Raw genomic sequence first — 12,553 nt, 5'->3', positions numbered from 1 at the left:
GCTGGGTTTGTTGTTCAGTTGATGTCAGAAGTTGTCCATTGACATCCATAATAGGTTTGTTTTGATTAAAGTTTTGTTTTCCTAGTCGTCCTATGATTTGGAATAGTTGACGCATATTATTTGATCCTGCGGCTTTCTCTGCTTCGTCTGCGAGGGATTCCAGATATTTTCTCTTGTCAGCGCGAGCAGAGCGTTTAACTGCTTTGGCTATTGCTCTATATTCAGCCCTTAGGCCGTTGTCTACGTTGCTCTGCATTTTGAGGATGTTTCGCCTTTGAATAAGATTCCAAGTATTGTCGCTTATCCAAATTTTACGTTCATTTTTATTTGCGTATCCTAGATTTGCTTCTGCTATATTGTTTCTTCCCACCCTATGCGTTGGTCCGCACTCAGCACTTCTCTCATTGAGTCCGCAATATATTTTTTCTTCCATTCACTAGAAAGCATTTTTAGGTCATATCGTTTGCTTGTTGCTTGTTTATTGTGCTGTTTATACAATTTGTTTAATTTGAGTTTTATGAGAGCTAGTACTAGTTCATGATCGGAGTCTATTGGCCTGTTCCCGTGCTTTATAAAGTGGTAAAAGTCGTAAAAGTTGTAAAAGTCGTAATCGATTTTCATATAAATTTTGTGTACGGGAACGCAAAATGTGTAAAAGTGATGAAAATTGTAAAAACTTTTTAGTTCTGGAACAGAGCTTATGTCTGCGCCGCGTTTAGTGCGCACATCAATTAAGGATGATTTCCAACGTTGGCGTATGCAAATGTGGTCTATTTGATTTTTGGTGTAGCCATTTGGGGATGTCCACGTATATTTGTGTATATCTTTGTGGGGAAATAGTGAGCCTCCGATAACTAGGTTAAATTCCTGACAGAATCCAACAAAACGCTCACCGTTGTCGTTTCTACTTCCCATGCCATGTTTGCCCATTATATTTTTTGCGTCGTCATTATTTGCACCAATTTTTGCATTAAAATCACCTGACAGGATCAGGACGTCACTTTGTGGTACTTTATTCATTACCGCTGTTAGTTCATTATAAAAAGTGTCTTTCGTGGTATCATCCGCATCTTCAGTAGGCGCATAACATTGAACGATCGTTATGGATTTCTTTATAGAACTGTAGAATCGTGCGGTTATGATCCGTTCATTAATGGGTTCCCAGTTTCTTAACGCCTTTTTAGTTTGTTTTGAAATCATGATTCCTACACCCCTCTCACATCGGCCTTTATTTCCGCTGAACAATATTATGTTGCCATTTGATGATAAGTGTTCGCCCTTATCGCACCATCTCATTTCACTTATTCCTAATATATCCAACTTGTATTTTGCAAACTGTGCCTCTAGTTGCGCAACTCTTGATGTTTCTCTTAGCGTCCTTACATTCCATTGAGCTAATCGTATCCGTTTTCGTGAGCCAAGGGTCGTCATCGTTGTTTGGGGTGGATTTGTATTTTCTCTTGTTGAAGTTTCATAAATCGTTTTGGTTTCGGATAGGCGGATGATCGGTCCACCGTATCCTAGGATGGTAGTGGGACTGCCACTTTAGGAGCGCCATCCCGCCCGCTGTTGCAACAGTATTTTCGCTGTGCTGATGGGTAGGTTATAACGTCGAACCATACGAAGAAGAAAAATTTCTCTCAATATTTTGTTGTAAGTATATTTTTTTCAAACTCAAACAACAAAATACTAAACATATGCACAACATGTTTGAAAATAGGGTTGGACAACAAAATTACGGTCTCAAGTCAATAATTTTTGCCACCCAATGTCACATCTGTTTTCCAAACCATGGACCAAGGTGTAATAAAATCATTAAAATCGCATTGACGGAATCCAGGCAAGAATAGAAGAGGATCAAGATACGAAATTAACAGCCTGTTTCTGTATGTCGAAAGAAGAATGTGTGCGCAAGAAACACTTCCAAACTCTTGTGTGTTTTTCAAATTTGTTTTTTCTTTTGAAGCAAAAGCAAAGGTAAAATTATTTCGAAAACTAAGGTTCGGACGTGTTTCATTCGCACACATTCTTCTTTCGACATACAGAAACTGGCTGTAAAGCTGAAAACACATACAACGTTTGAGTAAAGTTTTGTGTCGTTTTGGCCGTTTTTACACTCTTGGGCATGATGCCGAAAAATTCAAATTCATTTGAAATATATGCCGGCAAACAGATCAACGCCGGACTTTGATGTCGGCGTCGCCCTGTTGTTGTTTTTTTGTCAACGCCCAACGCAAAACTTTACTCAAACGTTGTATGTGTTTTCAGCTTAAATGTGTTGGATGCCGAGTTATTCTTAAGCGGGATACACACGATCAGTTTTGCTCAAATAATCGGTTGCTTGCCAGTGTGGCCGTTAATTTTTGTCAGTCATCAGGCAACCACAAAATATTTTGATGTTGCTGGGCAGTTTGACAGTTATCGATATTTCCGAAAAATTGTAATCTAGTTCATAGTTCACTGTCCAGTTCAATCATTCGGATCAAAATCTTTCACCGGCTCTTAATCGGTCGTTTGAGGAAAACGCATACATACACCAAATACAAACAAAAGACCAATATAATTTAACTACTCCATAACAAAAATATTGTTACGGAATTAGGTTTAACTAATCTCCGTGTAGACGTTGTTTTATTCCCCGATACGATTTGTACCAAATAAAACAGGGTTCGTTTTAGATTACGTTTCTACAATGCTTTATTTACTTTATTACACTTATTCGGAACTGACTGTTATAGCTAAGTACACAGCTTTACTTTACTTCTTTACTAGTCGATGTTTACACTTCGGTATAAAATTCACAACAACTCACTGTTTGCCCGGCATCTCATATTTATATGCCCACATTTGTCGTTTGGAAGTATCTAGAGCATGCATCTGGCAACATCGAGAAGCCAACTAACAACAAACACACAGACGCACACTCGCACCTAGCGAACAACAACACACATATACGGGATACAAACACAGAATACAGACATGACGTAATGGACAAAGTAAAGTACAACAAAAACAAATACTGGGCGATAATTGAACGATTATGGCAAAACAAATGGAAACAAAGGCACATTAGTAACATGTAAAGAACTAGAATGATGAAGATAATTCTACATGGTAGTTGTTGTTGCTTAAATAAAGTAACTGCGTAATAAAACTTTACGTTACAATTCAAATTTTTAAATTAACGGAAATTAAACTAAACTAACTTAAACCTATCAGTTACATTCGTAACATTGCCTCCCGCTTAAGCCTGTTCGTCCCGAATAGGCACAGTTCCCTCTCTGTGGTATGGACATTGGTAACACACTGCCTCCCGCTTAAGCCTGTTCCTCATGACCTGGCACAGTTCTCGTTCCATAGCGTGCCAACCGTTCTAGATGTACCACCTTCATCTTTGATCTAGGGCTGTCGCTCTTCTGTATGCGATACACGACGTCATTTATTTTCGTGACTACCTTGTAGGGGCCTTCCCAGTGCGTTTGTAATTTGGGGCATAGTCCTTTTTTCCGTTGTGGGTTGAACAATAGTACCAGTTGCCCTTCTTGGAACCCATCAGTATTTGCCGCTCGATCGTACCTCGCCTTCATGCGATTGCTGACCATTTTTATCCGATGGCGTACTGCATCGTGGACTTCACTGAAAGAGTTTTGACTGTTTTCATCGTTATCAATTTCGGGGTTTGGTGTGGCACCGAAGATCAGGTCACCAGGCAGCTTCAATTCATTCCCGAACAAAATTTTGGCTGGGGTTCGAGATGTGGAGTCATGAATGGCCGACCTATAGGCTAGTAGGAATTTTGGAATATGCTCATCCCAGTCTCTTTGGCCGCTATCTACCACCTTTCGTAGATGCTCTTCCAGGGTGCGATTAAATCTTTCCACCATGCCATCTGATTGTGGATGCAGGGGCGTTGTCCCCGTTTTCTTGATTCCGTAGGTGTCACACATTTCTTTGAAGATCGCTGACTCAAAATTTCTTCCTTGATCGGAATGAACCTCGGATGGGACACCATAGCGACAAATCCAATTCTTGCTGAACACATCCACTATTGTCTTGGCTTCCTGGTTGGGAATGGCATAAACCTCTGGCCATTTGCTGAAGTAATCCATGACCACTAAGACATACCGGTTCCCAGAGTCGCTTATTGCCACATCCATTGCGATTCTTTCAAATGGAGCTCCTGAATTATACTGTTGCATGTGGCTTCGACTCTTCCGGGTTGGACCTTTAGCTCTTATACACCTCTCACAGTTGGCAATCCAGTCTGCGATGGATTTCTGACAGCCGACCCAGTAGAACCTCTGCTTTATCTTTTCAGCAGTCTTTGTCACACCAAGGTGTCCTCCACTTGGCCCATCGTGAAACTCTGACAAGACATCTTTTATTTTGGAGTCTGGTACGACAATCAAGTTGCGGGTAGTTTTTCCATCGTCGCTCTCCCACTTACGATGTAGGCACCCATCTATTAGAAGTAGACTGTTCCACTGGGCCCAATAAGATTTCAAAAGTGGGCTTTCGGGCGCTATTTCTTTGCGACTAGGGCGTACGCCCGTTTCCATAGCAGAAATTATTTTGCCTAGGGTGCGATCTTTTCTTTGTTCTGTCGACCAATCCTCGCCGGACTCAACCTGCAGTAGCCGGGCATTGACGATACTTGCTTTGCCTTCAGCCTTCAAGCAATGTCTGCATTCAATTTTGCATGGCCGACGAGACAGGGCATCAGCATTACCGTGTTTTCCACCTTTTCTGTGCTCGATACTTAGGTCATAACTCTGAAGCCTCTCGATCCAACGGGCCAATTGACCTTCCGGGTTCTTAAACTGGAGCAGCCATCGCAGAGCGGAATGATCGGTTCTTAGCAGGAAGGGCTGTCCATACAGGTATTTGTGATAGTGTTTGATGCTCTCCACAACTGCCAGCAGCTCCCTCCTCGTCACACAGTAATTCCTCTCAGGCTTTGACAATGTTCGGCTGTAGTACCCGATGACTTTTTCTTGGCCGTCTACTTCCTGGGAAAGGACACCACCGATCCCGTATGCACTGGCATCAGTGTCCAACACAAACTTGCCGCCCGGTACAGGGTACGCCAAAAGAGGGGCTGTGCAGAGCATGTCTTTGAGTTTTTGGAATGCCTCTTCCTGATCGTTGCTCCACAGAAATTTCTGCCCTTTTTGAGTCAATCGGTGTAAGCTTGCGGCAATGCTGGCAAAATTGGGGACAAACCGACGGTAATAGGTGCAGAGACCCAGAAAACTTCGCAGCTCATGGAGGTTTCGAGGCTGCGGCCAGTCTCTGACGGCTTTAATTTTCTCGCTATCCGTCGATATGCCCTCCGTCGTCACATGGTGCCCCAGGAACTTTACCTCTCGCTGGAAGAGGCTACACTTCTTCGGGTTCAGTTTCAGACCCGAAGACGATAGCTGCTGGAGTACATTCCTTAAATTCGTGAGGTGTTCGTCGAAAGTCTGTCCCATGACTATGATGTCATCCAAGTATATAAGGCACGACTTCCACTGCAACCCTTTCAGCACCCGCTCCATCAGCCTTTCAAAGGTGGCCGGGGCGTTGCAGAGCCCGAATGGCATGACATTAAATTGCCAGAGACCGCCGTTAACGCCAAACGCTGTCTTTTCCTTATCTTTTTCGGCAATCTCTACCTGCCAGTAACCACTCTGCAGATCGAGGGTAGAGAACCATGACGTCCCGGCTAAGGTGTCTAGTGTGTCATCGATTCTTGGGAGCGGGTAGCTATCTTTCTTGGTGACATCATTTAGTTTTCTGTAATCCACACAAAATCTGGTGCTTCCGTCTTTCTTCTTGACCAGAACTACTGGGGAACACCAGGGACTCGACGACGGTTCGATCACACCACTCTCCTCCATTTATCCTTATCAACTTCTGGACTTCGTCCCTTTTTGCCAGTGGAACGCTTCTTGGGGCCTGTTTTATTGGTCTTGCGTCTGCTGTGTTTATTTCATGTTTCACCACCGATGTTCTTCCTTGATGCCCTTTTGTAGACGCAAAGATAGAGGCATGTTTCCATAATAACTGCTTGGCCTTGTTCTTCTCGGAAGGTGATAAGTTCTGTGTCCACTCTTTGATGTAACCATCGAGGTGCTTCTTTTCCGTGGCTGCTGATTTTTCGGTGTTATTTTCCAAATTGATTACAGCTTCGGCTGGTGTACATTGTCCAACGTCGGAAAATTGGCAAATTTGTTCTTGCTTATCTGACAGGTTCAAAACTCTAACTGGAATCAGTCCATCGTCGTTGCTTTTCACCAGGGCATTCGCTATTAAGATGTTACTGTTTTTGTTCTCTGCTGGTTCCATCACCCACAATTTCCCGACTCCACAATCTCCATCCATTGGTACCCATATCAATGTTTCGGCACAAGGCGGTATAATCTCTGGATGTTCCGTAGTCAGACGTCTAATAGGTGTGTTTTCATCGTAGCCCATATTTAATGGAATTTCCACATTGGACCATGTCATCACACGTTCTTTCATATCCAGATTAAGACCAAAGGCAATCATAAAATCTGCGCCTATGATAACTTCGTCTACGATATCAGCCACTATAAACTCGTAATCGAGCGATTTATTGGCAATAGTAAGTCTCACGGTTATCTTTCCATGTACTACCGCAGGCTCCCCCGTTGCTGTGCGCAGTCTGACTCCATTTAGTGGCGTTATCTTTCCTTTTGCCAGATCTGATCTGATGATTGACTTTGATGCGCCTGTATCCAAGGTCAGAATTCGCTTGTCGCCATTGATGTAACCAGTTGTTGTAAGGTTGTGGTTTTTCTGCTGTACAATCGCTATGGAGATTGTGGGGCCGTCGTCGATGGGAGCCAGTTCACGCCCCGCTGGACTGGCTCGATTTAGTTTAACGGTGACTCATTTGCAGAACGTTGAACCACTCTTTTACTTTCCCTTGACGGGGGTGGTGACGATGACCTCGATCGCTTGCGCTTCGCTCTACAATCACGCGCAAAATGACCCATTTTGCCGCAATTGTGACACCTACCCCTGGCCTTAGTTGGTGCTGCCGTATAACGTTCTTCCCTTAATGCCTGCTTCAATGCTGCCACCATCTCGTTAGTAAGAGATTTGGGTTCATCGAACTCGGTATCCAGTTTGCGGACCTTGTGAGTCTGGGGATTGGTGATTATTCTTGCCGTCTCTTGTGTAAGGGCGTACGACACGGTTTCAGCAAACGACGATTTTGGTGACGCATACGTTGCACGTTTGATCTCGGGGTCACGTATACCATTCACAAATGTTTCGATTTTCATACGGTCCAACAATGGATGGTTTTCTCCTGGATACGTCATTAGCACCAAACGTTCTACCTCCGTTGCGAAGTCCTGTAAGGTCTCATTTGGCTTCTGTATTCTTCCCCTTAATTCCATTAAGCCATAAGCCTGGAAGTTTCTTCATTTTTCTTATTCATTTCCAGCATCATCATAGCCAGCATTGATTTCAAATCGTCACCCCTGGCAGCTACCGACGAAACTTCCTCAACGCTGGATTCGCCCTTTGCCGATAACTCGACTTCCTCCTTACCGTCGAACTCATATTCATCGATGTTCATTCCACGGCGTTCGAACTCTTCCAACAAGCGTTTTTGTAGTTCGGCCTTGTTGCCAGTAGAACACAACTCCAACTTACTTAGCTCCTTCTTCAAGTCTTCCACTCGTAGATCCTTAAACTTCATTGTAGGATGATCGTAATCTCACTGCTGACACCAATTGTTACGGAATTAGGTTTAACTAATCTCCGTGTAGACGTTGTTTTATTCCCCGATACGATTTGTACCAAATAAAACAGGGTTCGTTTTAGATTACGTTTCTACAATGCTTTATTTACTATATTACACTTATTCGGAACTGACTGTTATAGCTAAGTACACAGCTTTACTTTACTTCTTTACTAGTCGATGTTTACACTTCGGTATAAAATTCACAACAACTCACTGTTTGCCCGGCATCTCATATTTATATGCCCACATTTGTCGTTTGGAAGTATCTAGAGCATGCATCTGGCAACATCGAGAAGCCAACTAACAACAAACACACAGACGCACACTCGCACCTAGCGAACAACAACAACACACATATACGGGATACAAACACAGAATACAGACATGACGTAATGGACAAAGTAAAGTACAACAAAAACAAATACTGGGCGATAATTGAACGATTATGGCAAAACAAATGGAAACAAAGGCACATTAGTAACATGTAAAGAACTAGAATGATGAAGATAATTCTACATGGTAGTTGTTGTTGCTTAAATAAAGTAACTGCGTAATAAAACTTTACGTTGCAATTCAAATTTTTAAATTAACGGAAATTAAACTAAACTAACTTAAACCTATCAGTTACATTCGTAACAATATTACATTTACATAGTTTTATTGCATTCTTAAATAAAGATTAATTAATTAAAAAAAAACATCCTTCATTTAGGTGGCAGGCAAAAAATCTTATGTTGTGTGTGTAGAAATTGTTATTGCGTTGTGCGTGTGTGTTTCTTTTTATTTTTTCCCTTTTTCTATCCATAAAATAAGCTGTTACTATGAACGAGGGTTATGACTGCCAAAATTGTGAAAATAATTGTTTTTACTTCTTGAAATTTATATTTCTTTACCGAAGGATCCAAAATGAGTTCAAAAATGTCAAAAGAATGAAACAAATTGTCCAGGAAAGAACGTGGGGTAACCTTTTGAAGAAATGCATTATTTTCGGGGAAATTTTCTTCCTTAAAAAATTATTATTTCTCGTAATTTCCGATATGTCTTGACATAAAATGATGTTCGAAACCGTATTCTAAAACTTCAAGACATTTAATGTCAAATATAAAACTAAACGTATGATTTTCACCAAGAAAAAACCAAAAATGTGTTTACTTTACCTAAACCCGGATTACGTTTCTTTGCATTTCCAAACGCTGACAACATTTATGTTCATATTAGACCTCGAATATTGGTACAGAAGGACTGCGATTAGCTAATTTCGTCCAAAATTCGGGAATAAATTGCAATAGTTAATCATATCTAGCACATTTTTCTTAATTATTTCAAATATTCGTCCGACTTTTTATTCATGCAAAATTTTTGATAAAATTACCGTTATTTGTACATATTTCTATAGCAGAGGCATTCCAAAAGAAGAAAAGAACAAAAATCTGTGGTATTTTGCTTTGAAAATCATTAAAAACACCAAATATATAGTGCTTATAGGTGTACGAATACGAACTTTGCCACCCACACAGGCGCCATCTATACCTAAATGACGGAATAAATTAAAAATTTGTTTTGTTATTCTTAAATCTTTCTTCGTTATGGTAATTCCCATCAATTATTTCATATTTGCACATAAAATATGGAATTAATAACGATTTTATTCATTTTTTAGGGATGTACGAATATAAACTTTGCATACTGAATGTATAAATGATTTAAAAACCAAATAATAAAAAATAACGATATTTTATTTATCATTCAGCAGATATATTACATTAATATAGGACATGGATATATTTCAAATAGTCTGTTATTTTAGTTTGGGCTTTTGAATTCCAACATACGTTTTAAATTTAACTCAGATCTGAGTTTTGAAATGGCTTAGAGGTAGTTTACACTATCTATCAATGTCATATGACACGAAATAAAAACATTCCATATCTACCCACGGAGGCAATGTGGAGACGTAATTTTATTATATTTTTGTTGGGGTGGACGTACAGAATAAATGGCGTAAGGAAAATCTCCAATATTCCACATATTAGTGAATATTTAACGATGGAAAATTTCATGTCATATGACATTTACATATAGTGTAAACTACCCCTTACAAAACACATTCTGTGCATGTAACATCTTCTGACTAAATACATTTTTGAAGAGTTCCTACAGCTAGACACTCCTTGACACTGACGGTAATTGAAATTCTGGTTCTGTAGTATCCTCAATTTCTTCGTATTACGTCGTCGTCATTATACATGACAGATGTGAAAACAAGTCTTCAGAATCGTTCAAAGGACCGCATTATTTATTACACTAGAGTTGTATAGTTCATGAACGAACTAGTTCAATTGAACGATTCATTGAAAAGAGCGTATGAACTAGATCAGTCGATATATGGTCTGTTCCTTTACTTCTGAAAATGGCAAAACCGGCAAAAGTAGTAAAAGTTGAAAACTGCTCCCATATGAATTGTATTGTGTCTGAAGTAAAGGAACGCTTTTCGAGTAAAATGTTGTAAAACTTGAAGATTCTTGAACGTAAAGGAACAGGGCTATAGTTCAATAGTTCACTGAACTATAATCAGTCGGTGACCGTACGATCAACGAACGATTCACAATCTAGTTCAACATGTCGTTCACAAATACCTAAAGTGACGGCGTCGTCAATGTTAAGGGATGCCTTCGTAATGTGATCAGTTTGTTTATGTTTTGGATCAAGGTACATGGAATAGCTGTCCGAAAATGGATTTCTACAAAAACATACATAAGCGTAGAATTTCAGTCGTACGCAGACAGTACAAAAACTTGTACAGTTTAATTTTTCTTCATAATTTCTCACAGTTTTCGACATAAAATGATTTTCGGAACCGTATTCTAAAACTTCAATACAATTATTGTCAAATATAAAACGAAACTTGCGATTTTTACCAAGTAAAAACCAAAAATGTGTTTATTTTACCTAAGCCCGGATTACGTTTCATTGCATTTCCAAACGCTAACAACATTAATTTCCATATTAGACCTCGAATATTGTTACAGAAGGACTGCTATTATCTATTTTTGTCCCAAATTCGGGAATAAATTGCAATAGTTAATCAGATCTAGCACATTTTTCTTAAGTATTTCAAATATTCGTCCGACTTTTTATTCATGCAAAAATTTTAATAAAATTACCGTTATTTTTACATATTTCTATAGCAGAGGCATTCCAAAAGAAGAAAAGAACAAAAATTTGCGGTATTTTGCTTTGAAAATCCTTAAAAACTCTAAATATATAATGCTTATAGGTGTACGAATACGAACTTTGCCAACCACACAGGCGCCATCTATAACTAAATGACGGAATAAATGAACAATTTGTTTTGTTATTCTTAAATCTCTCTTCTTTATGGTAATTCCTATAAATTATTTCACATTTGCACATAAAATATGGAATTAATAACGATTTTATTAATTTTCTAGAGGTGTACGAATATGAACTTTGCATACTGTATGTTTATAGAATGAAAAAGTAAAAAATTGAATTGAATTTATTTACTTATATTATACACCAAGGCATATTCATATAAGGTAAATGCATGAATTACAACAACTAACAAATTTACAAAAACAACATTGTTGTTATTGAAAATTAATTGTCAAAGAAAATATTGAATAATAGGGTCGTTCCAAAAATTTGTTCAGGAAAAACATAAATACATTTTGAAAATCCTCTAAAATAGAACAAATTTGAATCAAAATGTAAATATAAAGCATTCAGAACTGTCGTAGGTCATGGTTATTACACGTTTACGGTGAAAAGAAGAATTTTATGGTAGCAAATTTCGAAGTTTCAAATTTCATGAGTAGACCATATTACATTTTGAAAACTAAATTTACTAAAAAAGTAAGAATACAGCTGATTGTCACTTCTACCTTGTATAAATATGCCTTGTTATACACTGTATAGTATATTTTCACCACTTTTATAAATATAGGTTATTACGACTATCTCTTATAGCGTCCGATTTTGGTCGGTCCCTTGACCGACGTTATAAGCGATTTAGACTGTATTTTCTTTTTGTACTTCATTTCAGCACATTTGAATTATCACCTCACTTCTTTTTCACAAAAATGTCAAAAATTTGTTAACCCGACTGTCTGTGAAAAAATGACGGACAGCTGAATGACAGCCGACAAATGTATGTATGAATGAGTAAATCAGAGTTGTATTTGGAGACAAAATGTCTGTTGTACACGCCTAGTAAAGGAAAACAAATGAGTTCAAACTGTCCCGCTTAACTACTTTTCTATAAGTATCCAATTCGGATATTTGCCCGTCAAATATTTCCCCAAAAAGAACAGTTAATAATGTTTTTCTCGGTTTATTACCTGCACTGGTGTATTTATGAGAAAATCAATTTCGACGACTACGTGAACTGTGATAAAGATGTCCAGTGTTATGTTATGGTGTTATGCTCACTGATGACTAAATTTCTTATTGATTAAATAATATTAACTTATGTATATATTTTTAGACTTTTTTACTATAGACCGTTTTGTTTTTTGGCGATTATGTTCTAATTGTTGAATTGTTAGTTGTGTAAAACAATAATACAAAAAAACGTTATTATATAAACACAAATTAAAATAGTTTCCATTAAACTCCTGTTAGACTATGAACTTATACTATGATTTAAACTGTCAATCCCATACAATATACGTCAAACAAAATCTAGTGGATTTAGAACTACGATTTATTTGACGTATATACTATGGAATTGACATTAGAAATCGAGTGGATTTATAAGTCTAAACGTAC

The sequence above is a fragment of the Musca autumnalis genome, unplaced genomic scaffold, assembly GCF_047663935.1.
Source record: "Musca autumnalis isolate F117 unplaced genomic scaffold, ASM4766393v1 scaffold_5, whole genome shotgun sequence".
NCBI lineage: Eukaryota > Metazoa > Arthropoda > Insecta > Diptera > Muscidae > Musca > Musca autumnalis.
The sequence above is the reverse complement of the archived record's forward strand: the minus strand, read 5'-3'. Positions refer to the sequence as shown.